The sequence below is a fragment of the Eulemur rufifrons genome, chromosome 5 (assembly GCF_041146395.1).
Source record: "Eulemur rufifrons isolate Redbay chromosome 5, OSU_ERuf_1, whole genome shotgun sequence".
Classification (NCBI taxonomy): domain Eukaryota; kingdom Metazoa; phylum Chordata; class Mammalia; order Primates; family Lemuridae; genus Eulemur; species Eulemur rufifrons.
In genome coordinates this window covers 21,550,867-21,577,695 of record NC_090987.1, presented here as the reverse complement: position 1 = coordinate 21,577,695, position 26,829 = coordinate 21,550,867, and positions in this window count along the sequence as shown.

The window sequence follows — 26,829 nt, the reverse complement described above, 5'->3', positions numbered from 1 at the left end:
GTCATGGGAAGGCCATTAGAAATCGGCTGCAGTGGAGGCCAGAGAGGCTGAGTGACTGATCCAAGGTCACCAGCCAGGTGTGTCAGAGCCTGGTCTGCACCTGAGTCTCCCATCAAGCATTGAATTCAAGACAGGCTCAGCTGTAACCTGTGTAAATCACCTGGGTTGTGACACTCCACACTAGACTATCCAGGATGGGTCACGAGAATTGTGGATTGGGTTTTTTGGAGCTGAAGATACAGCATAAAACCCTTTGGGTTGTTGAGAAACATTTCTCAAATATCCGGGTCTGCTTGCCCTGGCAGGAAGTCCCTACTGCTGACATCACACACCTTTCTTGGCCGTTTATCTGAAGACAGCCGTGCTCACAGTCCAACCTGTAGCTGGAGGTGAAGGAGCTTGGACTACATCTGAGCCAAGCTTGGTCTATGTCTTTAAAAAAAAAAAAAAAAAAAAAATTCTTACTAAGTGCTTGATAACATTATTTTATTGTGATTTGTTTCTGATCTAAATTGAAGTAATGTGAAAAAAATTTTTTTTCCTAGTCACCAGGAATTTTGTTGAGTTCTAGTTAATAGAGTTTTAAACACTGTGCTGCCACTCACCTGCAGCCTGGGTCAGCCACACGAGGAAGCCCTACACAGAGACCTGCAAGAACAGAAGGAAACTGTTTGCCACGTTCTCTTCCAGGTGCAGACAATTGAGAGACCAGGTCCATGGGTGGGTTTGAATTACCGGAGGACTGGACAGGAGAGGCTCAATTTGGCTAACAATATTAACAATGCCTAATTCCCTGCCCATCCAAAGAGCTATGGAGAGCTATGGGACTTATGCTGGTAAAGCCCTCCTGCTTAATGTTTGCAAGCCGTCTCTCCAGCAAAACCACAAGCACCCTGAGACAGGACTTGGGTCCCTGTAGAGTTCATTGTGATTACCTCAATGCTCTGCATGTAGGAGGCGTCTGAAAAATTTTCGTAGCATCAATAATAATGATCCAATTAAGGTATGCTTATAAAAAACTCTCTGTCCCAAGGTGGAGCAGGTGTGTCTTCCCTGTTCTGGACAGAACAATGCACTATGCTTCCAAAAGAGCCGAAATCAATGTCGGGGGTTGTTTGCTCAGGAGGAGTGGGTGGGGTGGAGCAGGGAAGGCAAGCAAGAGAGAAAGAGCGCACATGTTCTGCAGAAACCTCTAAACAATCAAAGGCACAAATGCCTCTTCTTATAAACGCACAGTGTGAGGCAGATGTTTACCCAGGACAATCCGGAGAGAAAAAGCCAGCGAAAGCCACAGAGATTCACGCTCCACAAACAAGGGATTTCCTGGGGGAAGGAGTGGCAGGTAATGGGTTCTGCAAATTTCTCCTCCTGATAACTACATCACAGACCAAGTCCGAAGAGACTTTTCCTTCCTATTGAAACCTTACTTAAATACTGCCACCTATTTCAGCAGTATTGGCTGGCTTAGGCTATTGTCTCAAACCTTTATGAAACACTCGGGGAAGAAATAAGACAGCCGGTGTCTCTGCGGGGGCAGGATGTACCTCATGGGGCATTCTCTTCCCGAAATGCGCCAGGAGTCAGCCCATCCCAGTTCTGACTAGTGGCCGTCAACCAAGTAAGGTCTGTAGAGGAAACAGGAGCTGTGCCTCCTAAAACAGCAAAAATACCCTTTGTACAGTGTGGATGCCTCCTGCCTCGTTCATGATTACTTGATTGTTTAAAGAACAACCACCTTGGTGAAAGAGACCGACATTATGGCCGGCGTTGCAATGGTTGCCGTGTCTGTTCTTCTTCCTTGTCATATCCCCTTCCTGGAGTCTCTTCAGGCACAGGAGAGGGCTCAGGACTGGGATCAGGCCACAGTTTTCTGTGTGAGTTTGGATAAATGAGTCCCCCCTTTCTAGGCCTTGGTTTTCCCGTCTCTAAAGAGCTGGTGTTAGGGTAAGCGATCCTTGGTGCTGCCAATTCTGAAATGCCCAGTCTGTTCATTCCCTAGGAGTGGGTGTGGGTTTGCACCCGACTGTCCATTCTTACTCACCAGCTGACCAGTGCCTTTTTTTTAGGAGGCAGCTCAGGACATCGAGTACGAGACCTGAAGCCCAGCACAGGCTCCTGGCCCGTCCCTTGACCAGTGGAGTCAGCCATTGCTCCGATGGATGTGACTGACTACGAGGAAACTGGCCAACTCCACCCAGCTCAGGCTGCAAGGTGGGGGCTACTGAGAGGAGCCGGAGCTCTTCTTTCCAGATAGCTGAGGCTGGTTTCTAGCACAGCCACCGTGTCTGGGCAGCCACTGGCCTGCACACCTCACTGTCTTGGGTTCAGCTAGCGTTTGTCCAGTGGCTCTCCTGTCTCATGCGCCATGCTCAGCACTGGGAATGCAGAGGGCAGCACCAGGCCCGGGGATTTCGTGCAGAAACAAGGCCCTCACAAGAGAAACACTCCAATGCAAGGTCACATGGAGCCCTGTGGATGGCGACTTTGAGAACATTTTATGAAAAGCTCAAAGTATTTATTTCTTACTTCTTATTCGTAAAAGAGGGCATGTGAGTGGTGGAAATGGTGCCAGGCTCAGAGCAAGGCAGGGCCTGAGCCCTCTCCTGGAGTCTGACCAACCTTCCTTCCCCATTCCACGGGGGCCTTTAGACTTTCACACCATACCTGAAAGATCCAGGAGCCCCTGCCCTTCAGGTGGGAAAGGCCTGGAAGAAACAACAATGGCCTCTGGACTTTTCTGGCATTTTTCATGTGGTCTTCAGCCGAGTGTGGTGTGTGGTTTGGGTGGGAGGAGGGAGCTTCTGGGGGCACGAACAGTGCTTGGGCACGGCCTGGGGTGGAGACCAAGGAGGTAGGAGCGTGCAAGTCTCTGCTTTGGGCACCCGGGCAGGGCTGGGCTGTCTGGGAGGGTGAGCTGGAAATGGCCCCAGGACAGAACCAGATTTATTCACTGTCTGGGCCTGGTCCCAGCCCCAGCTTTGCTCAGGCTTGGTAAATCCTCCCGTTCTAAAGTTATTTTTATTAGCGATTGCCTTTTTTTTTTTCCCCTTTGAAAATGTGGTTGGACGAAAATGAAATTTCAGATGTGTGTGTCTCAGCATTGATTTTTCTATTTGTAATAACACACCCCGGCATGTCTCCTTTGATATCAAGAGGATAAAATGTCCCTAACACCATGCTCTCCATTCTGGGGTAATGGATAAAGCCTGTTTATGAGATGTCATTTATTCCACAATAGACAGTAAATAAAAGCCATTTCAAGCTTGGGTTAAATCAAAGCTTGTTCAGGATTTCAGCAGATTTGCAAATCACCTCGGGGACCTTCATCAGTTGCAGTTGCTGTTTTCTTCCTTGCTATTGACTCTCTCCCTCTCCCTGCCAAGCTCGCCTATCCCCAGCTGCCCCGAGCCCCCGGCTGATTTGGAGAAAGACAACTGGCCCTGACTGAGGACCTAGTGTAACATTAAAAGTTCCTTCCCTGCATTTGAGGAATAAAAGCTTTGAAAGGCAGCAGGAAATTGAGGTTATAGCAACAAAAGCCAGCGTGGCAAAGGGAAGGGGAAAAAAGTTTTCAGGAAAATAGGATGCAAACCTGAAATGGGAAAGGCATCTGAAAGGCAGCCAGCGGCTCTTTTAGTCACGTATGGATTGTTTCTTTCATCCTCTGGGACCCTGTGCACTTGAGGGAGGGGGAGAGAAGGGAGGGGCCACCTCGAGTGTCCCTGCACTCCCCAGCCTCTTGTTCTGCACATCCTGACTCCTCCACCCCACCCCCTCCGCCAGCCCCCAGCCCCCAGCCCCCATCCCCCCTCTCCTATGTATCCTGGCCTTTGGGATCCAGCTGAAGTCACAGGAAACCTTGTGGCCTGTCCCTTCTTCCTGGGCACTGGCAGTACCTCTTTAGGGTCTTTAACACATTTTGTCTCACCTCACCCCTGCTTGTGCTGGAGTGTGAGTATTGCCCCCCCACACACACACACTCCCACAACCGAAATGTGTATTCCTTTGAGGTTTGGGACACACTTTTAAAGCTGCAAGAGTCAGGGCTGGGCACAGCGGCTCACCCCTGTAATCCTAGCACTCTGGGAGGCCGAGGTGGGAAGATCGCATGAAGTCAGGAGTTCGAGACCAGCCTGAGCAAGAGTGAGACCCCCGCCTCTACTAAAAAGAGAAAAATTAGCTGGGTATGGTGTTGTGTGCCTATAATCCCAGCTACTCGGGAGGGTGAGGCAGGAGGATCGCTTGAGCCCAGGAGTTTGTTGTTGCTGTGAGCTAGGCTGATGCCACAGCACTCTAGCGCAGGCAACAGAGTGAGACTCTGTCTCAATAAATAAGTAAATAAATAAAGCTGGAAGAGTCAGAGCTGGGCCTCTAGTCCAGTTTCCTAACCACTATAGGAATCTCTTCCTTGGCTTGACCAAAGAGGGTCAGCCCCTGCCTCACGCCACTCAGGACAGGGACTGCTCGGACAGGACACTGTTTGGGGTGCATTTCTTCTCTGAAGCTGGAGTCTTCTACTTTGTAACACTCTCCCCCACCTTTGGATGCCAGCCTGTCTTCCAGAGGGGGAGCCAGTGGGCCCAGCCCTGCTTCCCCAGGGCAGTAACTCCACAGGTGAACTAGGGCCTGTCTGGTCTGGTGCACCCACGTGCCAGCCAGAGGGCTTACTGGGTTTCAGTTTGCCACCTGACTGTGAGAATCAGAACCCCAACATTTAGCTAGCTAGTTTAGATGTAACAGCCACATCACAAAGATGTGTTCAAATGTTTCTTAAGATATTTGTCTCCTCATTTTCACTAAATATTGAAAGAGCAATAGCTTTGTAGAATATGCTATTCTACGTGTGCGATAGGTTGTATTATTGTTCAAAATATCTGCTGCCTTTCCCAGTGAGGCCGCCTTAGGTGGGAGGATTATATATCCCTGACCCAGGCAAGCTTGTGACCTGCTCTGGCCAGGGAGCAGCAGTGGCCCGGCAAGATCGACAGTGGGCCTCTCACGCCGGTGAGCAAGAGACCCCTGTCACTAGAAACACACACAGATCATCATAATTAGACTAAGCTGATGAAGCAAGGTCCTCTTGGAAATTTCAAGAAATTGCAGGTATTTTCTCTGCCCTCGGGAGACTTACAGTCTGGTGCCGGACGAGTGGGGGAAACAGCAAAGCTGCAGGGGAGGACGGGCTGGGCGGTTCAGGGAGAGCTCTGGGGAAGAATGGTGTCTCATTCCCACCTGGTCAGTGGCTTGGGATTAACTTGCATTGGATGAGGCTCAGAAACTTCATCCGCCTGCAGAAGGAGAGGCCCACTGTGAACTCAGCTCCTCCTCATGTTGAGGAATTAAGAACTTAGGGCCTTTCTCTCCTAGGAGTGAGCGAATGAGGGCACATTCCATGTACCCAGCATTGTGCCAGGCCTTAAATCACTTCCATACAGATGTCTTATGAACGGTGCATTGATTACATCAAGGATAAAGATATTTGGGATAGATGTGGTCTTTTCAGTCTCTCTGAAATCGAATTGTGGCAGTAACTGTTTGCCGCAATTACTGTGCAGTCAAGGCTGGGTGCAACGGCTCACTGGACACCTGTAATCCCAGTATTTTCGGAGGATGAGGCAGGAGGATCACTTCAAGGCCAGGAGTTTGAGACCAGCCTGGCCAGCTTAGCAAGACCCCATCTCTATAAAAATAAAAAAAAAAACATTAGCTGAGCATGGTGTCGTGCACCTGTAGTCCCAGCTAAAGGAGACTAAGGTAGGAGGATTGCTTGAACCCAGGACTTCCAGGTTACAGTGACTATTATTATCGCACCACTGCATTCCAGCCTGGCCAATAAAGCAAGAACCTGTCTCTGAAAAAAAGAAATAAAAATAAATAAAACAAAGGGGTACCCAGAAGTACCCAGGAAGGTCCCCAGAAGCTCTAGCCACAGCCACCCCTTTGTTCTCTTTGCCTCCCTGGAATAGCACAGCTCACCTGTCATTATCTATCTCACTTGATCCCTCAGCAGCCTTGTGTGGGGGGGGGTGCTGTTGTTAGCCCCATTTTACAGAGACAAACACTGAGTCTTAGAGAGGTTACATCTTTCGTCTAAAGGCATGTGGTCCATAAGTGGCCAAACCAGGACTGGGACAGTGTCCTGTCTGAATCCAGGGCTTCACCCTGCCCCATCCTCTGCTGCCTGTAACAGGGCAGGCTCTGTCCCCTCACCCCCGAGAGGGCCAGGGAGGGGGTCTGCCTGGGGCAGCAGCTTGGACATGGGGCTGACTCCCAAAGGAGCTGCAGAATGAGGTGGTAGTAAGGGAGTCTATAGAAATAATAAGGGGGAAAAGGAGCAAGCAGGAAGGGAGGAGGAAGGAAACGAGATGGAGAGAAGTAGGGGAGGGGAAGGCTCCCAGGTGCCCTGGTGCCTTGAATCCTCGCTCTGTGCCTCTAATTTCTCCAGAGTGGTGCCTGGGTGCGCTCTGTTACAGTTAAAGTTGTGTCAGCGGTTTCATTAGAACCCAGGCTTTGATTTATAACCCTCCTTGCAAAAATGTGCTCCTGGCTGAAAACTGGCATCAGAGGTCTTGGGCCAAGAGAGCCATTTCTATAGAAGATCTACAAGGCACGGTCCAGGCCCTTGCCCGAATCCAGCTTCCCAGCTAGAAATAAAAAGAAGGGGGCAGGGACTTGTTTAGAATCTGAAAGCATCAGCCTAGATTTCAGAGGGACTGCTCCAAGGGTCAGTTTCTACATCACGTGCATGCAGAGATTTTTGTGAAAGGATGTAAAAACTGTTCACAGGAATGGTGCTTGGGAGTAACTTCATCTTGCAAACATTATTAGAAATAATAATTAACAATAATAATGAAGATCACGATCATGTTGCTAAGACTCCCTTGTGGGATGGTGCTTTAACCTTATCGCGAAGCATCCGTGTACATGGTCTCACTGATACGGCAGCCCTGAGAGCGTCAGGAAAAACTTATTATCCCCACTTTGTAAATGACAGAACTGAGACCCTAACAGGCTGAATGGTGGGCTTAGAGGCACCAGCCTCGGTTCAGCGGCCCCCCTGCAATCCCAGCATGACATCTGAACCAGGACTTCAATAGCCAAACAACAAGGTCGGTCTACACGCCAGCCACTCGTTTTGATGTTTTTCACTTTTATTCTAGAAGAATACGCATCATTGGAAACAGGTCCCATTTTAAGCCACATGAGGCTTGAGAAAAATAAATGTGAAAATAAAAGCGCTATTTAATATAGGCATCATTATTACTATTATTGTTGCAAAGAGTCTATTTGGAACTGCCTAAAAACCTAAAAACCGATTAATATTTTTAGAACATCAGAAGTATGTTTTTTTTCCCCCAATATAAATTCTTCTCTCCCAAACGGTTGAATAATCATAATCATAATCATTATCATCATCATCATTTTCCCACTCATTTATTGCTTGGTACATAATTTCTCGTGAATTAGCACGTTTGCTGCCCAAATATCTCCATTTAACAGATGAGGAGATGGAGGCTCAAGCATGTATAGCAAAGTGAAGGGTCGTGAGGCTCAGACTGGGGCGTGCGACAAGCCCGCACCTCGCCACTGCGCCTCCCACGCTGGGCGCTTTGCTGGGCGAATGCTCTGAAGCGCCGAGTCACATTGGGGCAGAAATTAGAAAGAGTTCACCATCAACGAAAGAGCTAATGCGGCCAAGCCCGTCACTGGCAGGACAGATGCTCCAGTGACAGACCCCTGCATGTCTCCCCTGCATGTCCGTTCACTGCTCACGGGGTCCTCAGCCCGTCTCGGTCCCTCCTGCTGGAGCCCTGTCCCATAAAGGCCTGCCCCAGGGGCCGGGAGCCGGGCGGAGCTCTGTCCCTCCCTCCCGCTGAGCTAGACTTGGGCTGTCACTGTGCTGTTATTTATGAGTCCCCCTTGCCCAATGAGTGGCCTCGAAGGGGCCCAGCCTGGGCCTGCTGTCTGGCCACACTGTCACACGTCATTAGATGTTTGGTTGCCGCTGACCCCTCTGCCAGCTGGCTGAGTGGCCTCGGGGTGAGGGGAGGCGGGCAGCAGCGCTTCATTCAGCCTCTGAGTCTTTGTGGCATTCAGGAAATGGAAGGCTTGCAGAAGCTGTCGTGCTAATCCACTAAGGGGAAGAGAGAATTGGAAAATAATCTGAGAGAGGGGCGTCGCGTAGGGTTTCTCACCCTTGGCGGTATTGCCATTCAGGGCCAGATAATTCTTTGTTGTGGGCGCAGTCCTGTGTGTGGTGGGATGTTTAGCAGCACCCCTGGCCTGCACTCTCCAGATGCCAGTGGCACCCCTGTCCCAGATATGACAACCAAAAATGATTCTAGACATTACTGAATTGTCCCCTGGGGGAGGAGCAAAGTCACCCCCTCCGAGAACTGCTGGCCAGCTCTAATTGCAAGACAAATCGGGCAGTGGGTAACTTCACCGTGACCATGGCAGACCTGTAGGCCCCCCAAATAATAACCTTTCATGGAGCCGCATAAACAGATGGCAAGCGTTTTAGGAACACTGTGTTGCTTAATCACTGCGACCATTGTATGGTTGGAATTCTTGACTTCTTTTTGCAGATGAGGAAACTGCAGTTTAAAGAAAGGAAGTGCCTTGTTTGAGGCCACTCAGCTGAGAAGTGACAGAGCTGAGCTGGGTTTGCACCTGTTTTTCTGAAATCTGGTCTTGGGTCCTGCCGTGGCTTTGTGTCCTGGTTCCCAGTGTAAGGGCTTGGCAAACCCAGCATGGTGGCCCCTGAATGTTCTACGAATGCATTACCTGGCCTGGGGCCAAGGATGTCTATATCGTGTCTTCCTTGGAGCCCACGTTCCCCAGGGCTCCCCACTCTGTGCCCTGGAGCAGCCCCTTCTCCCTGTAACAGTGTCTCACCCACAAGCCCAGGGTGGTGGGAGAAACTTATACCCTCCTAGGGATGCTCACATTGTAAAAAGATCTCCAGGGAGAGAAACCCAAAGCAATGCCACTGGGTGACACTTCAGTCACTTTACCAGATTGGTGTAGAACTCACTGGGTGGGGTCTTTTAGAGCCTTCAAATCACCGTCTATAAGCTAGGAGACGGTCTCCATAAAAGTGAAATATCTGAATCAAAAAAAATTGAAATACAGTCAAGTGGTTGCTATTGCTATTTTATTAATGGCACAAAAGTCTTTAATTGCAAGTCACCTCAAACCTTCTCTGAAGGTAAGTGGTACATTTCTGAACATCCTCTGTGCTTGTTATATAACACAAGGCTGTTCCCAGAGTGCCTGTCCCCAGATGTATTTTGTGGATTCTGGGGTAAGCATTAGGTTATATATAAGCCAGTAAAGTGGTCCAACCACACATATAGATTACATGACCCTGAACCTTTCTCAACCCCCTGCCCTGAATTGCATGCCCTGCTTGCTGTGTAGCAGGCCAGGGGGGCCCCAGTTGGTCCTGCTCTGGGTCCAAGTTTATAGAATGTTTGGGCTTCTTCCCTTCAACGTGGGTAGTTTATCTGAGTTTCAGGCTCCACCAGCAATTCTTTCTTCCTGATTTTATTTAATGAATCACTTCCTTTGCCAAATAATTGATTTGAAAACATTTCTAATTTCTGCTTATCCTCCGTTCAGGACATGCAAACCTCCTGTCATGACCCCTGTACCGGAGAAGCACACTGCCCAGAAAGGTCATCAGATGTACAGGTGGAGCCAGAGAGGGACAGACATTTGCACCAGAGGGATACTAGGAAACTGGAAGCTGGCAGTCTTGTCTGCTTTTCCCAAGCCGGATTATTCAAGAAAAGGGTTTTTGTTGTTGTAAACTTAGATTTGAGGCAAAAATTACTCACATCCGTGCTGGGAAATAAAGCTGAATGCACTTCCCAAAGCCAAAGAGTAAGGACTGTTCAGTGATTCCCTCAATTACATGGATGGGATCTGGGCTGGCGGGAGGAGGAAGGGGACGGTAGGCGGGGCTGGGGGTGGTGTCCTTACTCAGGTCCAGGGGAGAGAAGATGCATTCCAGGGGTGGGGGAACTACTGGGGAATAGAGGTGCAAGGCGTGTTTCAGGGTTGGTGTTTGGCTGTGAGATTTGATTGTTGTCTGGCTAGAAAGCTGTCACAGGCCCTGAATACCAGGCGAGGCAGTGTTCCTGGCCTCCGCCTGCGTTCCCAGCAGGAGAGGTAAAAGACAAACCTTTTGAGAACCAGAAAGTTCCTTCAGCCCCTCCACTCTCAACCTCCGCTTGCCATAAGACCCCAAAATACTGCAGCCAACCTGAGGGGCTGCCTAGGTCATCAAATATACATGTGATTTCATCAAGTAGGTTTTGTGATTCTTAATTATAATATTTTTAGAACATGGCTACTAGCAGCAGCATCTTCATACAGCTCAGCACAACTCATTGACTGAGACCACAGCCTCGTGAAATGGGAAGAGGATGTACAATGGTGTGTGGATGGGACAGGAAGTGGGGAAGTTACCAAGGCCTGGAGAAGTGACACCACCTGCCCAAGACCACAGAGTGGCTCACTTAGGGGTCTTGGGACCTATAGCAGTTGTCTGTTCGTCGACCGCCATGCTTATGGGGACAGCTCCAGGCTTTGCTGAAAAGTAGAATCCAGGAAGCTTCAGGCCCTGGTAACTGCCACCACCCACAGCCTTCAGCCCAGCTCCCTGTGAAACAGACACCTGTGGGCGCCCACAGCACCCTGGGCCCTGGGGGTGGGGTGCAGGTGGTCACTCGGGGCTGAAACGCCATCAGCAGGAGCACACCACATAAAAGGGAGCCAGCGCTGCCAATTTCCATTTTCATTGGAGTGGCTGGTGCTTAGTAATCCAGAAGCTTTATTTAAGGGCTGACCTCCGACCGGGCCTGTCACTCCAGTGGCAGGCGCCTGATAGCCACTGGAAATCAATAGCCGGCATGAAGGTCACTTCCTAGAAAAACTGGGGCTATCAACGTGTCAGTTCCAATGAAAGATTATAACCAACCAGCAGAGAAGTTTATCTGTGGCTGAGAGCTCATCTGAGCTGGGCTCGTTATGGGCTGTACGTGTGCACACGTGAGTACCTATGTGGACATGGGCACGTGTGCATGCATGTACAAATGCGTGCTTTCACGAAACGAAGCATGCATGTGCATGAGAGAATGTGTATATGTACTTTTGTGCAGATATGAATGGGCATGTGTGTACATATGAGTGTGCATTTGTATGTGCATGGGTGTGTCAGTGTGTTCAAGTGCTGATGACAATGTGTGTAAGAGATCTGTATACATGTGTTTCTGTGTATACATGCATTTTCAGGTAAGTTGATGTTTATGTGTCAGTGCATGTGTGCACATGTTAAGCACATGTGTGCATGCATTTGTGTGGCTGTGTGTGTGCACGCCCACAGATTTGGGTATATGAGAATAAAGGTGCATTAGATTGCATGCACACATCTTACCTGGTCTGGAAGGCCTGGAATAATCTGGCCTCTATCTACCCTCCAGTCTCACCTCCAGGGACTCTTCTCCCCTCCCTACTCCATGCTGACCCCTCGCCGGCCCCTTCCACCCCCCTGAGGACGCAAACCACTGTGCTCTCAGGGTGCTGGTCCCCTTCTCCCTTTTCCTGTACTGCCTTTTGCCCACTGGTTCTCAAACTCAATGCCAGCCCCTCAGAGACACATCCCTGGCCATCCCCTGGGTGTCCCTCCCTGCGTTCCCTCCCTGGCACTTACAATGACGAGTGAGAATTCCAGTTCTCCGCTGACTTACTCGTTTGCTGTCTGCCCCCTCACAGGTCTCCTCTCCCTCTCTGGGGACTGAGCCCTCACTGGGGTATCCAGAGTGTCTAACAGGGTCTGACACCTACCAGGTGCTTACCCTTGGCCTCTCTTCAGACAGGGAGCTGAGGAATTCCACAGTAGCCCTGTGGCCTTAGCCTCCCTGGGCCTCAGTTTCCCCATCTGCAAAATGGCAATACCTGCCCTATTTACTTCGCAGGATCAAATGAAACAGATACGGCAGAAACCTCTCGGGAAGCATGAGCTGGCGGGGCTGTGTAACGCATTTCCCCATGATGAAGGGCTGCTGTTACTCGGAAAGAGATGTGCAGAAACGGGCTGCACAAATAAGCCAAGAAATTCCAAACGGAGATTCCAGAATGGTTTTCTCCATGCCATTAATTCTATTTAGACACACTCACAAATCCGGAGACCTCCCCAGGCCTCCGTCAGCCGGGATCTCCATTTCCAGTCTGGACACCTGTTTCTGGAAGGTGTCCCCGTCTCTTCCTTTCATAAATGAGTCCATTTGAGGAGGGTGAAGAGTGTATTTCCCCTCAAAGAAAAATAAAAGTGATATAAAGAATGAGTCAGTGCTACCCAAAGAAGATGGTTTGTTCCACATAGTTGCCATGGGAACCTGGAGCTGAATCCCAGGGCTGCCTGAGCTCTGTGTTAAGTAGTCCTAGACTATGGTTTGGGGGCTGCATTCCTGTCCCCACCCTGCCACCGCTGAGCTGTGGGACCTTATGCCATCATCACCTTACTCCTTGGGCCTCAGTTTCCTCATATGTAATATTAAGGAATCTAAAAGATGATAAGGAACCTCTGTCCCTTCCTGCTTTGCATGTGTAAAAGTCTAAGTCACATCTCTTACCCGGGTCTCAGTTTTCCCATCTGTTAAGTGGGAGTTGCCTCTTATAAATGGAAAGGCTAGAAAAATGAAAGCCTGGCTCCCAGAATGGTATTTCCTTATTCTTAAGACAGACTTTTATGAAAATAATTCTAATAGGTGCAAATTCCATTCTTTTGTTCCTTTATTCTACAAACCTGCAACGAGCAACTGCAGCATCATGGTGTCAGGAACAATGGAAGATGCTGAGGGTTTGGAGGGGACAAAATGCAGTCTCTGTTTCTAAAAGCTTGCTGTGTCATGCAGGGGACAGACAGGGAGAGAGCTGATTTGAGAGCCAGGAGAGAGGGGCTCTAACCAAAGTCGGCACGGAGTGAGTGACAGTACTTTTGTGTCTCTCCTTCAGGCACAGGTGAGTAGGTGACCCAGCCTCCCATTCCCCAATGCCATCCTGCGTCTGCAATTCTTCTTAGGGGCATGATAGAAACCTTTACCTTTAAGATGAGCCCAATATTAGCACTAATATATGGAATCATAGTGTTAACACTGGAGGAACCCCCAGGTTCATTTGAGAGTCCAGAAAGACCTGCCCAAGGTCACATGGTCCAGGGCTCCTGGCCCATGAACCACAGCTGCTCTCTCTGCTCCATGCAGGACTTTGAGGCTGGATTCTAGGCAAATTCCCCATTCTCAGGCCCACCGGGTGAGAAGCCAACACTCCTTATTCTCCCAATGATCTGAAATCATAGGCAGAAGTCCACTCCCTCGTCACAGAGAGAAGTTAGTGGAAGTGTGCTTTGTTCCAAGCATCATCCTCTCTGTCCCCTGGATTCAGGCTTTTGCGTACCCCCCAGGACACAACAGGGCCTGTCCCCTTCAGGTGATTGTCGCTTGTCCAAAATGTTCCTTCTGTCATTCACTTCCCATTTACCCAAACCCTCTTTTCTAGGTGCTTAGGTCCTGGGCCACTTTCAGGGAGGAAATTCCTCTTATTAACTCATACTATGATGTAAATGACTGCAAAAATCCCCTCCTGCAGTCTTTGGGTAGAGCAGCAGTCAAGGAAAAAATCCTTCTTATCAATTCCCAGTAAGACGTGAATGACTGACAAGTAGCTCTCCAATTGCACTTGTATTGTCAAAGAGAGTGCCTGCAGGTTCAAAACGTTCATAATTCCTTTCATTTGTTTAACAATTATAGTTTTAGAAGTTTTGTTCAAATCTGGGTTTAGTCACTTAGGAGCTTTGACCTTATTAAAGTTATTTAACCTCCCTGAGCCTCAGTTACCACACTGGGAAAATAAGGATCATAATTAGATGCCAAAATATCAGGTGAGAATTAACTGAGCCCACAGCATAGCCTCCGACTGATTATAGATGCTTAATAAATGTTAGTTCCTTTTGAAAGATGGAAGCTGCCACCCATGGAGATTTCAGAACTTGCTCAAGAGCACTGCCTAGTGAGAGGCAGGTCAGGACCAGGGGCTCAGCAGTTTCTAGGAGAATCACAAAGTCCCTCGTTGCAGGACATCAGCCTTGGCCTCATCCAAGCCACATGCTCGAGGCCGTGGTTGGGTAGCAGGAATACAGACAGAGTAGAGAGACTGGTGGATAGGGTGCTTGGGGACTAGTGGCCACATGGGAGTAGTCACGGAAACTTACTGCTCTGGCGATCTTCAGCAAGTAGCAGCCCCCATCACTGTGGCCAAGCTGGGGCGATCAGGGTGACCTGAGGGAGACTTTGGTGCAGGTCAGCGAGGCATGGGGAGAAGGGTGGCACTGTTGCTGTGCCAGGTCACTTTGGGCAGGGTCTCTTGGCATTCTCCCCTCCTGGGGGCTGTGAAGGCTGCCATTATGGGGAATGGCATCCGTCACCTGTTTGCTCAGGGTACTGGGTTCTTGCACGAGGGGTAGCTGAGGGACCTCCAAACCTGGGGCAGGGGCAAGGAAAGGCTGACCCACTCTTGGGACAAACTAGCTTCTTCTAAGTCAAGGACGGCGGCCTGACACCACCTGACAGTCAGCCATAAGGGTGGCTTTTCTCTGACCTTTGAAAGCAGCACTGCTGAAAATCCTGCTATAAAGCACAGACCTTTCATGGAGTCAAAGTGTGTCTTTGCTTTTATGCACTGGGTTTGATAAGAATGGGATCCATTGTTTCCTTATAGACACCTGGGCTGAAGACTCTCAGCAGACAAAAAGAAATTTATTTCCTTATGGAAGTAAAAGGTGTCCCTTGCAAAGCATATGAAAAATATGAAAAAAGAGAAATGTTAAAAATCATGCATAGTGTCGCTGTCCCCAAACTCGTCTGACATTCATGTATTTCCTTCCAACATTTTTCCATACACACTTTTGCAGGTGTAATTTTAGTTTGTTTCCTGCCTGTTTTTCACATGCATGAACATTTTCCATGTTATTATAATCTGCTTATACATTTCCTTCATTTATTCTTCCTCCCCTATCCCAACATTTTACTTTGAAAAATTTCAAACATACAGCAAAGTTGAAAGAATTTTATAGGCAACACCCACATACCCACTGTCTAGACTCAGCCATTATCACGTCTTTTTTCTATAGATATGGAGGGTCCAGTGTATACTAGTCTTTTGTTCAGTGTAGGGATTCAGAGGTTGATAAATCAGAGTCCCTGCCCTCAGTAATCAGTGTCCCTGGGCAGGCAGACGGACAGCCCATGTGCTCTGTGTTACCAAGGAGGAGCTGTCTATGAGGTGGGTGGGGCCTGTGAGAACAGCCATCTCAGATTGACTGGTGTTCAGGTGAGACTTGGACACCTTTTTGCCAGCAGGTAAGTTTTCTGTCTTTCCCTCTATTAAAATGAAGAACATCTCCACAATACGTGGTCTTGATTCAGCACTGTTTCTCAGAGTCCCAATATTGTGTCAAAGGGAATGCACTTTTTAAAAACCAGGGTGTTATCCCAAAGCCTTGGGCTGAAGTGTTGCATATACTGTCTGCGAGGTGACTGAAGGAGGCCAGGCCTTCCCTTTGGGCTCATGCTGGACCCGGGCTGCCCAGGTTTGAATCTGAGTTCTACTGCCTATTACGGGGGTGACCTTGGGAAAGTTCCAGGAGGTCTGAGCTGTGACAACTTTCCTCATCTGTAAAATGGGAACTCTATTCATCTTCTATTCAACACTCACCTTATAAAGTTGTCACGAGGATGGAATGAGTTAATTTACAAAAAGGCCGAGATCAAAGCCTGGCTCATGGGAGTACTGCAAGATAGGCCATCATTATCCTGCAGAATAAAAGCTCCACAAGGACAGGGTTTGGATTCCTCGTTCCACATGGCCGTGGAGCCTGCTTAGACGATAAACACTCAAGGACAGGACACATCTGCCCCCTGACTTGGGAGAGCCCCCAGCGCTGCTTCCTATAAAATAGAAGTTGAGTTTACAGTTATTAATATTAAAAGCGAAGATCCCGTGTCGTTTCCCCCGGTGGTTCCCAGAGCCCACTGTGCCTGTGCAGAGCCCACGGTCCCATCTCTAGGACACTGGGCACACATGCAACTAGTCTGTGATCACAGAAAGCAGCAGCAGTGGCAGCCCAAGCCCTACACACATCAATCCCCCAGCCCTCTTCCTGCCCCATCCCGGCCACGGCTGGAAGGCGGAAAAGGAGGGAGGGGAGAGGCGGGGAGGACTGCCTCGGTGCTTCCTTTGTGCCAAGCCCTTCACATATGTTTTCTGTTACTGAATTCCCTCCAAGATCCCATGAGGATGCAATAACAGCTGAGGAAACCGAGGCTCAGGGCAGCAAAATAATAGCAAGCCTTAAGACATGGGTAATTGCTCCCCTGTGGCAGACAGGAGAGCAGAGGAAATAGAAGAGACATTGTCCTGCCCTGCGGGAAGCAGTGCCTGCGGCGGGATACCCAGGAACCCGAGGGACAGGTGGGGGACCTGCTGGAGGGGCGCCCAGGCCAGAGGTAGCAGAGACCCCATGCCACATAAGGGGCACAGAGGGGAGGATGTGGCAGCTCCATCTCCCCTGGAGACCCAAGGCAAGGGTGAGCACCGGGGAAATGAGCAGCACAAGGACACCCCTGGGGACCCTTGGCACTTCAGGCCCTCGAGCCCTCCAGAGATGTATGCAGGTGGGCCGCAGAGACAGCACCTGTTCAGCCCAGACCTTAGGGCAAGGAAAGTACTCCTAGAGTTGCACAACTGCTGTGTCAGAGAGGCCACCTCAGCTCATGCTGATGGGCTCACACAAACTCGCCCCTCGAGCAGAGTCGGCAAACCTTTCTGGACTGAGCCTCAGATTAAGACATACATTTCACACTGTGAGTCAATACCCACATGTATGTGTGTGTGTGTGTGTGCGTGTGCACACAGACATGACTGGAACAACAGTGTCCCGATATCATCCTTCCCCTCAGCAAGCGTCATGCGTCCCAGTATTTCCTACTCCGCTTGCTTCTATTTCTCTCCTCCCTGCCTCCTCCTCCTGGTTGCAGCCCATTACGTTGATTTCACAACCCTGCGGTTCGAGGGAGAGAACAGGTGCAGCCAGGATAGAATCAAGCCGTTTGTGTTGCGCTGCGGATTGTGTGAGCTACACAGAGCTCAGAGGGGAGAGAGATTAGAAAGGGCTGGAGCAACCCAGGAAGACTTCCGGCAGAGGAAGCAACTAGAGCCGGACCCAGATAGGTGGCTGGCTCTGCTGAGTTTAACAAACGTTTCTACATCTGTGCTTGGCCCAGGGTACCAACAGGAGGGGAAGGAAATGGGCCTCCAGACCTTTGGCTCATGAGTGAAGGTGCAGAGGTCGTAATGATGTACTGTCCGTGGGGATGATGGGGACACCAAAGGGCTGAGCGGGGGTGGGGGTGGGAAGGCTGCCTTCAGCTGACAATCACGCCTCTGTTTGCAGAGACCCTGGGCATTTTAAACACTTGCACGTAACACCATTTCATTTGCCACTCATGGCAAAGTGGCGAGACGTATGAGGGCCTATTGTAATCTCCACTGCATAGGAAAGCAAAGTGTGGCCTGGGGCCCCAGTGACTCAGCCAGAGGCACGCTGCTGACATGCAACAGAGCCGGAGGTTAACATCGTCTGGCTCCAGGCACCATACTTTTCTCAGACTTGAGGTCCAGACTGCCCGGATTTGAATCCTGCCTCCCCAAGACAAGTTAGTTAGCCTTCCTGGACCTCAGTTTCCTCAGCTGTAAAATGGGGATGATAATAGTAACCATCACAAAGAATTGTTGTGAGGTTTCCTGAGTAAAATTTGTAAAGCACTTAGAGCAAGGCCTGGCACCTAGGCATAGCTATTTAATGCAAGCCAGAGGTTATCAGAGGCTGCGAAGGGAAGGGAGGGGGAGAATGAGGAGAAGGTGGTTAAAGGGTACTGTTAAATAAAAGGAAAAAGTTGTAGTATTCAATAGTACAGTAAAGAAGTTATAGTAATAGTTAAAAATAATTTATTGTATATTTTAAAATAACTAGAAGAGAATTGAAATGTTCCCATCACAAATAAAAGATAGATGTTTGAGGTGGTGGATACCCCATTAATGATCAATAACTTGATCACTACACATTGTATGCATGTATCAAAATATCACATGCACCCCTAAATATGTACAGCTATATCAATAAAAGAAACACAAAATAAATGTGAGGTAGTGTTGAACAAGTATTTATTGAGGGCCACATGCAGACAGGTGAGGGTCGGGTTAGGCAGAGGGAAGGGAGGCATTGAACACATAACTACACAAACAAGCAATAATTGTGGAAAATAATGAAAATGGAAAGTATAGGACGCCATGAAGTGGAATAAAAGGAGTCTTAATGTAATCTCAGAAATCAGGGAAGGCTTTCCAAAGGAAGTGACATCCACAGGATGAATAGGAGTCAACCAGACCCAAAGGAGGACAAGAGCTTTCTAACGAGGAGCCTGGCACATTCAGGAGCCTGTTTTGGGCGACCAGCAACATTCAGAGAAGCATTTACCCTCCTTCTGCTAGAGCAGCCAGAAAATCTTGTCTTCTCATGCCTATGTCTCTATTACCTGGCTGGGTGCTCACTCAGTGTTTGTTGAATCCATCAGTTTCTGGATATGGGTAAAGGTTCCCTGTGGCTCCTGTACATCACCGGGATGCAAAGCGACAGAGAATGTTTGTAAACACAGGGGGGTGGATCCAGCTGGTGAAACTACTCTCCAAGTATTGTCATCAGAGAAAGCCAGGTGTGAGACACGCTGTCAGCACAACATTCGTACCTTCTCATTTATTTGGGCCAGGTGACCATATGACCTGGTTTGCTCCGAACAGTCCCAGTTCAGCCTGTGGCCCTGGCATGATTATTCACCGTGCCTCCCTTCACTTTCAAACGTGTCCCAGTTTGGACGATAAATTATATGTGCGTCTAACTCTGGGGTGCATAGAAACATCCCAGTAGCATGACAGATGTATCCAAAGGTGCCACTTTGTAAACGGATGTTCTTTTTAATGAGATCCCAGTTCCTTGGGGTTTTCAGCCTCTCAGCCACTGCCAGAAAGTCTCCTCCCTTTCCAGAATAACTCTGGAAGGTCTCTGGAAGGCCAATCTACTCTATTTCTACCTTAGGACACTTTAGCCCAGCGATAGGACAATAGTCTTGCTCCCCCTTGGGCAGTGGGGTGGAGTGGGATGGTGACAGGTTCCTTGGGTGACCTGGGTGCAAGTCCTGGTTCTGCTATCCCTGGTTCTTGACCTGAGCAAGTCCCTTCACATGCACACACCTGGTGTTTCCCTTTGTCGAATAATAAACACCCCACCCGGTTCCCCTATGTTATGAGGGTCAGGCGTCCTGTACAAACGGAAACATTGACAGTCCCAGAACAGAACCCCTGGCTGTGGTTTGGGGATACCGACAATGGGATAGGCAGCATACTACTCGGGCTAATAATAATAATGTTTTAACACACCAGGACCGCCCCCTAGGAGGCTGCTCCCTGCGCAGGAGACTGCACCTTCCTGCTATCCTGACAGTGTCTGCCGCAGCCGGGATTAAGCCGACTGTCAGCAAGGAAGGAGGAAGATAAACCCCGAGTGCAGATGGAACGGGCTGTGTGGCGAGGCCACAGAATGTTCCTCCAGCCGCCGCAGGAAGCGTCAAGGATGCAGAATCCTGGTTGCCTCTGACAATTTTTTTTCTCTTTTTTTTTTTTTTTTCTGCTTTTTGGAAGCTGGAGATCCCCGTGCCAAGCCCTCAAAGCAGCCCCGACTTTCCGTGCAATAAAGCATCAGTGAGAAAGGCTCAGAGTAATTAAGTGGCTGACGCACAGAAGAAGCCGTTACAAAGAATTGACTAAATTGCCCATTCATTAGCAGCTCGGCATGGAAGGAGAATTACAAATAGACGGCGGAGCCCGCAGTAATTCAATCTAACCTTGTACTTACAGAAAACAATGAGATAATGAACAGAAAAATTACCAGGCACATATTGTATTTTGTTAAAGGGCGGGTGGGGGGGCCGGGGGAGGTGGGGGAGCACAGGGACGGACTGGCACATGCAATGCTAATGGCCTCGCTCAAGCTGAGCAAACGTTTCTCCAACACAATCATAGTTCTCAGTCTAAGGGCCTCTGGGGAGCTGAGATGAGGCAAGATCGCGAACAAAAAAATGTAATTTATAAGGCGTCTGTGGACTGGAATTTATCATCGGATCCGCTCGCCGCCGCTCAATTGATATGTAGTTGATTTCAAACAACACCCCCCGGGCGCCCAGAGGGAACATTTTTTAGATTTTACGCTTGGATATATCTGTTTAACTCGCCATTTACCAAAACAACGGCTGATGACAGCACAAACCAGTCACTCTGGAGAAAACACGCACACACGCTCTCATACACATGCGCTGGTGCGCGCACACACACACACACACACACACACAGAGACATCCAAGACAGCAGCAGCCATAGTAACAGCAGCAGACAAACCTGCTCAGCCTGAAGAAGACTGCTGTGAATCTGCAGAGGGAGAAGGAAGGAAGAAAAAAGTCCATCCAAAAGATCCAGCCTCTCTCTCTGGCTTCACAGGACTAAGTGTTTGTAGCTGGTCTTTATAGCTCACCGGTTGATTTTCATGCCTGACACCTCCTACCCTTCTTGGTTGAACAGCTTAGAAAGCCTCGGTACCATCCCAGCTCCCCTCCTACAGGGTCTCAGCACTGCCAGCCCTTCTCTGGGACCAGACTTGGCCTCACCCAGGATCCATGAGACCCCGGACCTCAGCAGAGAGAAAGAGTAGGGGGTCTCTGTCGAGCACAGGAAGGGGATAAATGGGTCAAAGGTCGAAGCATTGCTGGCCCCTTCCCAGGGCTAGCAGGGCCTCCAGACGTGGGTGTGGGCAAAGTCAGTTTTGGAAGGTGTGGATAAATTCCCCATCACCTCAAAGGCTAAGGGTTCGCAGTCTGGGTTGACAAGTCATTCAGTTTTAAGGACAGTTTTGAGGACACTGACCTACCTGTCCCTTGGTGCCCAGATTGGGCACAGAAAAAGGAGCCCCAAGTACATTTTTGGTGTTAAAGAAAAACAATGCACTGGACACATATTAAAAGCTGCAAGACAGACTTTATTCAAGACTATTGCAATAGGGGAGAGGCTGGATCCCATTCTGGATGTGCAGGGACCAGTGGAGATTTATAGCCAGGGGCAGGGTGAGGAGAGGATGGAAGGTTACTGAGAGGGACTTGGTTAAGTGTCCAGGGTGAGGAGGAAGAGGGACTTGGTTAGATATCAAGGAGGGCGGAGCAGGAGCTTGATTGGAGATCGAGGGTGGGGGATTCTCTATAAACTGGCTTGGCAGGACTCTTTGCTAAAACTGGTCTCTGCAGGCCAAGAACGAGGCCCAATGGAGAAGACAGCTCAAAGGAGTCCACCTTAAGCCTGGTCTAGGAAAGCCATGTGGGTGAGGACTTAGTCTTCCCTGCAGAGTGCCTGCGTTTAGATAAAGTGCCTAGCACAGTGCTTGGTGACATTGAAGGACAGATGGGACAGCTCCCACCTGCAGGACCTGTGAAAGTGAGAACCCATTTCTAGACTCCACACCTTCCACCAAAACAGATGCCTCATGAGCACCAGCCCCTGAAGACACACTCACAACCCCTGAATGACAGGGCAGCCTTGCAGCTTGTCACCAGCCTGAGCTGGCAGCGGGGGGAGGGTGGTTGTGGCCATGATTGACCGGCCAGTAGGGGGCAGCCCAGCCCAATGGGAGGGACACTGAAATGGCTGTCCAGAAAAATCCTGGTTTTATCCCCAGTTGAGCACCGATTCGCTGTGAGGCCCTCAATACATCACCGCTTCCAGTCCCTGGGCAGCTTGTGCATTTATAGACTATCCCTAATACTGCCTGACCCTATGCCCACCTCATTAATGTACTAGAGGATATCTTGGGAGTGATCAAACTATGAAAATCTGCATAAATATTAAGCACATTGAAAAAACAGACTAGTAGTTCTTAAAGTATAATCCTGAAACCAGCAGCAACACCACCTGGAAACTTAGAAATGCACATTCTCGGGACATCCCTCCCCACCCTCCACTGCCCCATTGAGTCAGAAACGCCGAGGATGGGGACCAGCAATCTGTTTCAACCAGCTCTCCAGAGTCCGACGCACGCTCGAGTTTGAGAACCACTGATCTAGCTAACACAGACTGTGTAACCTGCCGGGAGCACAAAGGGCAGCTGAAGAAAATCATTTTGGAGACTGGTAAACCTTTTGCAGTCAACCAGAAAACTACCCCAGAGATTAAACTCAGACTGTGAATCAAATGTTAATGTTTGCATTGGAATAGTGTTGTAGACTTTTCAAAGCACTTTCAAATACACAAGTTCATTTGATTCTTTCATTCATTCTATAAGGTAGGCAGGGCACATAATCTTGTGCCAAGAAGCACAAAGATTCAGTAAACATTTCTCAATAACACTTGGAGGTGGCAATGATGAGGTGCTTTGCAATACTCGCCCCCATACTGCCCTTTAATCACAGCACCATAGAACTTTGAATCTAGAAGGGACCTCTACATCTTCATATAGAAACTTTTGTCATTGTGCCCTCTCTTAAGCACAGCCCCATTTATGACCATATTTGAGCTCACTATCAAGTATCTATGCTGTTCCCTCCTCACCCACGGACTCTAGAGAGCTGGGCAAGAAAATGGCCTTTGTCCTTAACCTCAGGAGGACTATGAGCCCAGCAATCTAGCAAACACTGAAGATACTGTCGCTGTCTCCATTTTAAGACAAGCAAGCTAAGGATCAGGAGGTAAAGAAACCTGTTTAAGGTCACATGGCTAATTAGAAATAGAACTGGGAGCTAGGAATCCTGACTCCAGGAAAGCAGGCTAGAAAGTGATGACTTCAACATTGGTTGTTAAGTAACAGTCATGGTGTGTCCAGAGGGCTTTAAGTATTGACGCAATCTCTATTTTTCTATTCCTCAGATACATATGCAATGCATCTTTTGTGAGGCACTACTTAGTGGTCATGTACTCAATGGCCCATCCCGCATAGAAAATCTCCCTGTACACTCTAGGTGGGTCATTCCACCTCTTCTTAAATTCCTGCTCGATGGGGACCTCACCACAGCACAAGGCATTTGAGAGGTGCTGTACTACGTCATCAATGTGTCTCAGAAAAGGCTTCATGGGGGTCCAGTGCCAACCACTCCCATCTCTCACCTCTGTTTTGATGTGTTTCCATCTCCCAGAAGCTCATTTGAAGATGCAGAGTCCCTGGGAAGTGTCAACTTAAGTCATCGATGGCTGGATATTGAGGATGCAGGGACCCTGGGAGGTGTCAACTTAGGTCATCATTGGCCTAACACCTGCCCACACTGCATGTTCATGTCTGGAATTATTAATAGTAAATGGTGTGAAAAGAAGACGCCGGATCAGGGTCAAGGGAACCTTCCATGACTCTCTGTCCGCACATCCCAGGCCAGCACCTCCCCACACAGCTCTGCAGGAACTCCTGTTCCCCATCCCCACAGCTGTCAATGAGCAAAATAGTTCCAGGAGCCCGAGGGAGTCAGTGATGAGACTCAAGGAGATCACTTGCAATCTCCCTAGGGAGACACTGACACTTTAAAGTCATTAGTGATGTTTTCTCCAGGAACATTCAGAGAATCATTACAACCACTGCCACCGCCAACACCATCCTCACTACAGCCACCACCGACGCAGTCACCACCGACGCAGTCACCACCACCACCAACACAACACCACAACCACAACCACCACCCTTTCCCCCCTCACTACCACCAGCAACACAATCACCACCACCAGACCCAGGACTAGGTTTGAATTAGAATCCACTCAGTTATTAACGCTGTGAATTTCTGAAATCTATTTAAATTCTCTAAGTCTTAGACTCCTGATAACAATAATTCGTAGAGTTGTGAGGATTAGAAGCACTATACGTACAGCAGCACAGGGCAGCCACCATACGCACAGTAGCTACTACTAGAAGGGTACGTTTGTAAAGAGAAGAACTAAATTAATTGCTGAATAGTTCGTCATTTCAGGGAAAAGGGGGAAGTTCTCACCCCAGAGTTCTGGGGCTCCTTGCATCCGGAGAAATGAATGTGAAGTTAATATGCAGCAGGATCTGGCTCTTCAATCCTGCCCTGTCCTTCCAGAATGTGCGGACTGCTTTGTTTCTCTCTTGCTTCTATTTCCTCCAACCCTGGGAGACACACTGTTAGGCAAGTGGTGAATTTGCTGGAGGAGATGCCTCTATTCTTCTTGCAACACTTGTTGTAGCAAATACGCACAATATGACAGCCAGAACTACCCTGCCAAATTCCTGGATCCTGGGGCACTTTGAATAGAGAGATGCCAACAGTTAGAGCCCCATCCAGTTTCCTCTAACTCTTGCACTATCTTGGTAACTTGCTGGTTGACATTGACCTGGGAGTGGCTAAGTCCAGTCAAGCACGATTGCTGGGTGGCGTTTTGCCTCCCTCCCTCCTTCCCATTTTTCTTCCCATTCCTTGTCATTAGTTCATGAACTACTGCTGTGTCCACCGGGGCTCTGGACCCGAGGGTGCCTCCCTGTCTACGTGTTCTCTCTCTCTCTCTCTGTGAGGCATGCACAATGACACCTCTGCCCTTTTGCCCACCCTCTGTCCTTTGGGAGGGTGCAGCTCTTGGCAGACAATTGGTTGTGACCTGCCGGAGGCGCCACTCTGCATGCATGCCAAACACCATCTCCTCTCCCTCCCGGCGTGCCAGGCTCCTCTGACAAGGAAGGGTAAAGACCCTCCAGGGTTCTCAAGAACATCAATATGTTTTGTATTTAATGTGCTGGCGCAGTTACAGCAAATTAAGGCGAGGGGGCCTGGTGGAAGGGAACACAGCCCGCAGTTCCCTGTCCCTTGTCGAGCGGGAGGCTCTGGAAACGGCACTCCAGTGTGGAGAAGGAGCGCACATTACACCCCCCTGCAGGAACAGAGCAGACATTAGACAAAGCCCCGAGTCTTAATGGGACGCATCCGGCAAACATCTGAGCTTGGGCCTTCAATCACAAACGCTGCAGGATTTAAAAATGAATAAACTTCACATTGTGTTTCTCTTATTTATCCTTTATGCAAATTGTCCCTGGGAGGACCCATTATGCGCACTGCATGGGGACAGCAGAGGCCGCTCGGAGGCTGGGAGGACCACTTGCAAGCCATTCCTGGAACGCCAGGCCCGTCCTGGTGCTTTACAGAGGGAGAGAAAGTGATCATAAAAGAGAAATAAACGGATTCTGAGTGTTTGGCTTGTGCAGAAAGCACAGGCACACGTGCACATACAATGACACATCACATACACTCAAGCCACACATGGGCGACATTCGAGCAGGCCCTGCTGTCAGGGTACGAGGGCTTCCGTGTGGAGATCAGGCATCATCTCCCCAATTATTTTCTTCCACTATTAATGGGAGGATATGGGGCCAGTGGTGAGACTGAGCAGAGATGGGCAGGACAGTGAGACACAGTCACATGGCAGGAATTCCTGGCCACTCTGGTTTCATAGCAGCTGCTGTGGGCCAGGCCCTGGGCTGGAGTCATCATACCCCCTGCCTAGTCCTACAGGCTCCCTGGGAGCTTCCTGGAGCAGGGTGGAGTCGGGGAGCAGTGGACAGGGAGTCGGGGCTGTGAGCCTGGCCCAAGGGAGCCAAGAGTCACCGGAGTCAGGCCAGGGCAGCCTGTGCCCAGAAAGTGGAGGGCAAAACCCAGGGCCCCAGTGGGGCTCTCTGAAGGGGGGCGGGACCACGGAAAATAGAGAAAGCTGGGCCTGAAATGCAAAGCTGCCCTCCTCGCCAGGTTCTAACTGGCGTGGTGCCCTGTTTACTCCATTTCAGGCACCTGTGCAACAAGAGCTCACCCTCTGCTGCTCCTGACTGGGAGAGACAGTGGTCTGTGCCCGGGCCCAGGGTCCACCCTGTGTATGCTGGGTCTCCGGCACCCCTGGCCCCAGGGCTGGGATCAGTGCTTGTCAGCTGAGCAGGGTTAAGCAAGCCCAGGAACCTGACTCAAGGGACTCCAGGTGCACAGATACAGACAAGGCAAACGGACATTGGTCACCTGGTGCCCTGGAACCCCACCCTAAGTGGCCCCTCCGTGACAGCTCCTGGGGGGCATGAGGCTGAGGATGCTTCTGCTCCTCCTGGCTCTTCCCCGTGTGTGCGCCCTGCAGTGGGCATTTCCTCCTCTTCAGAGAACAGAGTATGGAGACAGCAGAAGCCTCTTGCTCCTGGCCATCCCCACTCTCACCTCCATTCCCCGCTGTCGCCATGGGGGCAGAGGAGCCCCCACATGTCCACGCTCAGTGATGAGCAAGCCAGGGGGCCCGTCTCTGATTTCCCCTGCTCCCACAGTCCTTCCATATAAGCTGTTGCCACCTCCCAAAGTGTCCCCGGACTCAATCTGCCTCAGCCGTCCTCACCTGGCTCACCTGGTCCAGCCCTCAGGGCCCTCGAGGGTTGTGCCCTGCCTGGCTCTGGCGCCCCCTTCAGGCAGAGCCGCCTCGCGCAGGCACAGCTTTGGCCGCCCGCCTTCAGTCCTTTCTCTCCAGCCAGCCGGGCTCCGGGTCTACCACGTGCAGCCGAAGCCTCTGCCTGGTCCCGAGGGCCTTCCTAATCCCCTCTCACCATGCATTTACACTGGACCATCTGCTTCATAACTTAAATCTCTTTCTTCAGCCGCT